The sequence below is a fragment of the Sarcophilus harrisii genome, chromosome 6 (assembly GCF_902635505.1).
Source record: "Sarcophilus harrisii chromosome 6, mSarHar1.11, whole genome shotgun sequence".
NCBI classification, from domain to species: Eukaryota; Metazoa; Chordata; class Mammalia; order Dasyuromorphia; family Dasyuridae; genus Sarcophilus; species Sarcophilus harrisii.
This window is the reverse complement of record NC_045431.1, coordinates 30,135,154-30,140,271: the sequence shown is the minus strand read 5'-3', so window position 1 is coordinate 30,140,271 and position 5,118 is coordinate 30,135,154.

The following is a 5,118-nucleotide window of genomic DNA, read 5'->3' as shown; positions in this document are numbered from 1 at the left end:
TGTTGTTTTTTTATTAAAGGTTTTTATTTTCAAAACATATGCATGGATAATTTTTCAATATTAACCCTTGCAAAACTTTGTATTCCAATTTCCCCCCTTTCCCCATCCCCTCCCCTAGATGGCAAGTAAACCACATGTTAAATATGGTAGAAATATATGTTAAATCCAATATATGTATGCATATTTATACAGTTATCTTGCTGCACAAAAAAATCAAATCAAACAGGAAAAAATGAGAAATAAAATACAAGCAAACAATAACAAAAAGAGTAAAAGTACTATGTTATGATCCACCCTCAGTTCCCACAGTCCTCTCTCTGGGTGCAGATGGCTCTCTTTATCACAAGATCATTGGAACTGCTCTGAATCATCGCATTGCTGAGGAGAGCTACATCCATCAGAATTGATCATCATATAATCCCATATACAATGATCTCTTGGTTCTGCTCATTTCACTCAGCAGGACTGAGTTATTGTTTTGCTGAATGTTTAGATGTAAGAAAATAAAGTAGAAAATGTTAACAATGCACATTAAACTTAAATATGTATTATAGCTACTTAAAGAGAGCTGGTTTTTAAATATTTCCCAGCACACCACTGACAGTAGCTAATCTTGGATGTCAAACTACATATGGACTTGGAAGCCATCGACAAAATAGCCAAGGCTCTTGCCAATTTAGAAAAGAACTAAGATATTTTCTATATTTACCTCCAGCAAAATCCCCTCTTCCAGTCTCCCAAATACTGTAAGTAAATATATCCAAAATTCAAAAATAATAAAATGACAAAAAGTAATTTTTGCTGTCTTCTAAAGATTTATTTAACATTTCTGTTCCAGGATGAGTAAATCATTTTAGGGCTACTAACAAGAGGCAAAATTTCATAGCTGAACTTCCCATTTTGCTAGTTTATCCAGTCTCCCGGAGGGAAAATGTATAAAAGGTATATATCTACTATGACTCCAGATCGATGTGAAGAACAGCAAAAGTAAAACTCACACAATATATCAAAGATGGAGAACACTTGTTAAAATTCATGAGGCAAAGCTTCTCTGCCATTAACGTACACTGCTAAAATTCTTAGGCGGCCATTTCATAGTTTCAGCTTGAAGTCCCTGGGACCGTGTAACTCCAGCAAATGCATCTGTCCTCTTTCCCAGTCAGATGGTCCCCTGCCTCCAAAGATCTAAGCCACTCAAGCCCAGCAGCCTCTCCACCTTCCCCACCCAGCAGGAGCTCAATGCACTCCTCTTCCACCAGCTTCCCACCGTTGCTTCTGGAAATGGCTCATTAATTATCTGCCTTATCGAACTTCTCGACGTCCCTCTCCACTCCCTAAATATGGCTCCATTAGAACGCAAGCTCCTGCAGGACAGGGACTGTCCCAGGGCTTGGGGCACAGCAAACACCAATGCATTTCCTTCATTACTCTACCCTCCTGGAGATCAGTGAGTGAGTTTCTTTCCAAGGCTGAGAAGTTTAATATGACACTCTCCTGTTGAGTAAATACTAACGAGGCGACTGGGCCCGTTTAAAAAGAAAAGCAGATGTGAGTGACTTCGGAAAGGAAATTCTTCTGCTGCCTGGGACACGAGTAGATTCTTTTGGATGTGGAGAAAGGCTTTTGGAAGTCTCCGAAATGTAAGGGAAGCTGGCTCCTCAGCGGGCCCCTAATTTCCTATTGACTCCCTGGAGATTTCTGGGAAACTCTCTTGGATCAGAGTGAGCCTTCTCTTTGGTTTGCCCTGAGGGATCTTATTTCTGGGGGACAGCTGATTTACTCTCTGTTTCCTGATATATTCTAATCTGTTTAACTTCCACAACTGGATAAAAGAGTTGCTCATTTTTCACTATGTGTAACTAGCATTTGGTAGAAAGGAGTTGAACTGCCTGGTGTAAGCTTAAAGTTATATTTTGCCCTTTAAAGGATAACAGAATCTGCTTTCATTTTGAACCTAAAAGCCACATCCCTGGATCAGCAATCCTTAGTGGGGCAGATGTAATTGCAGTCTAGTGCCCCACTGTCAGAAGAACACAGGGCAGCTAACCTCAGGCCCTCCTATTCCCCTTGGGGCAGGAGTCTTAGTCTTCCTTGGAGAGGGGTGGACAAGACACAGAGCTAGCTTCCAATTTACACAATTCAGCATCCCATGAGTATACACAAACCTTACCCAGGGGCCTGATATCCCGGGTCCCAAGTCCCCTCCACTGATGAAGATGTCTACCCATTCAGGCCTGCCCATGCATCCCGAACCCCGAAGGCCTTCCTCCCAAACATAGAAAATTATTGGAAGGCCATCCTTGCCCCGAATTACCAGTTTGGGCTTTCATGGGTAGTTTCAGGTCAAAATGGGAACTTTTTAATATCCCCAAAGCGTGCAGCCTTCCTCCCCCTCCTCACACTCAACTCTGGGCCCAACATGCTTGCCTTGTGCCCTCTCAGCCCGGAGAGACATACTTTTTGGACAAGCATGGTATCCAGCCACACGCATGTGGAAATGTGGACAGTAATGTGCATCCACTTGCTTTTTCTTACACTGATGGACAAAGCAAAAAGTTATAAGTGACAACAGACCTCTTACAAGAGGGTTTATTTACAACTGAAATTTCTTTTCATATACTTCCACTTTTCCAAATTTAGTCTTACTTCCATTTTGACCTGACAGCATGATTTTCCTATTTTAAAAGCTGCTCTTTTAGTCAATTTCAAGTCCTAACAGTTAAAAGTACAATCAATTCTTACTTCTAAATTATCATTTAAGAACTCAATGATCCAAATCACCATTTCCGTCTCTCAGCCTGAGATAAAAATGCCCAAATCCATACTTCAAACATCGACCAAAAATCATCTGTGACGCTCTTCCATTTGGAGTGCAGTGACAAGCCTAAGTCACCCTCTAATTTCTTCAATCCTCCTTCAAAGTTCTGCTCTCTGGTTTCACCATCAACACCCATTGATTGAGTCTGGCCCCACTTCCTTTTCAGCCCAGTGTCCCATTAGTTTCTCACCACCTAGTGTGTCCAATGAATAGTCCTTGTGATTACTCGCTTCCATATCTTTGTGTAGAATGTTTTCTACACTTGCAATGTTCTCCCACTTTTCCTTCCCCCTAACAACCTGTTTCAAATGTCACTTCGTTCTTTTACTTAGTCTGCCCTAAGTCCCCAGAACAGCTTCTTTCCCTTCAGACATGACATAGCTTTTGTTAAGCTTCTCCAAAGAACTCATGTAGTCTTTTGCATTGTAATTACAATTTTTCATATATATATGTGTGTATGTGTGTGTGTGTGCGCGCGCGTGTATGTGTAGTAGTTATACAGCTGTGTTATGAAAACCATCTCCAATAATTGAGACACACTATGCTCTGCACATAGTAGGTTCTCAACTGTAAATGAATTAAATTGAGCATAAACCTTCAGGAGGAAGAAATGGACATTCAATTAAATAGAGAACTTCTAAGCATTCCTGATGAAAAGACCAGAGCTGAATAGTCATATTAAAAATGTTTTAAATCACTACTTGATTAGAGAAATGTGAATTTAAAAAACTCTTAACTATCTCACACACCTGTCAAATTGGTTAATATGACAGAAAAGGGAAATGACAAGTGCTGGAGAAGTGAGGGTAATATTAAAACATTAACGTATTGTTGAAGTCGTACACTGATTCAGCCGTTCTGGAAAGCAATTTGGAAATCTGTTGAAAGAGCTATAAACCATGTGTACTCTTTGATGATGCAATACCACTACTAGGTCTGTGTTCCAGAGAGACAAAAAAGGAGAAAAAAGACTAATGGGTACATAAATACTTATAGCAGCTCTTGTAGTGGTGGAAAGGGGATGTTCATCAAGTGGGGAATGGCTGACCAAATTGCTATATGTGATTAAGATGTAATACTACTGTGCTTTAAGAAATGACCACCAAGATGCTCTCAGAAAAAATTGCAAAGACTGGAAAGTGTAATGACCAGAACCTGGAGAACATTGTACTCAGGAATAGTAATATGATAAGCTACTGTGAATCACTTTATTATTCTCAGCAATACAATGATCCAGGACAATTCTGTAGGACTTAATGTGAAAGATGCTGTCCATTTCTAGAAAAAAGAACTGCTGGAGCGTAAATGCAGATCGAAGATACTTTTTTTAATTTTTCTTGGGAGTTTTTCCTTATCTGTTTTTTTTTTCCTCCCAGAATGACTTACATAGAGATGTATGCATCTCTATATATTTTTGCATGGCTATATACTCACAACCTATGTCAAATTACTCACAGGTAAATATTTGGCCCTCAGTGTGGAAATATAAGACTACCAATTACCCAATCCACAAACTGGTTCTAAGGTGGCAGAGTTTCAGCATGGGCATCAAAGCTACCCAAGACTGGCACAAAGGAGACTCAGGGGAGGGGTCTCTTAGAAATTCCTGGTTGAGGATTCCAGTAACTAAGGGTCTCAGATTGCCCCCAAGTTAACTGTCCCCTCCATTCCTCAGAATGGGGACTCATCTGGGGGCAAAGATGCAGATGTCTATTTGCTTTAAGTTAGCTGGCAGAGTGGAAGGAGTGCTGGTCTTAAGACGGAGGAAGACTTATCTTTGAATCCTAATAACGAATTTATATATAACCCTGGCTGTCTACCTATACAATCACTTATCCTATTTCCTCATCTGTCAGATGGGAAGAACAGCAGTTTCTTTACAGGTTATGAGGATCAATTGAGGTAATACTACTAAAGCATTACACAAATGTTAAACATGATATAAATATTATTACTGGGCAGTCAATTAATCTCTCATTGCTCCAGACACTAAGACAGCTTGCAGAGCAGGTGCTGAACTATATGGAGAGAGGGGACTTCCTGACTAAGAAGTCCCCTAGCCAGTGACATAATGGCTCCGGGGCCCTGTCCCTATTATTATTATTACAGAAGAATTCTTTTCAATAGTCAGGAGTTCATGAGTTGATTTGGAAATACTCAACATTCCTCCTCCTGTCACCTCTACCTAGTCCATTCCAGATCCACATCCTTAAGGGTCAGCTGCTCGCTGAACCACCATGTAAATAAGATGTCCTCCATCTAAAACTGAGTCTGAGAAGAGCTTTCTGGCCATCTAATAT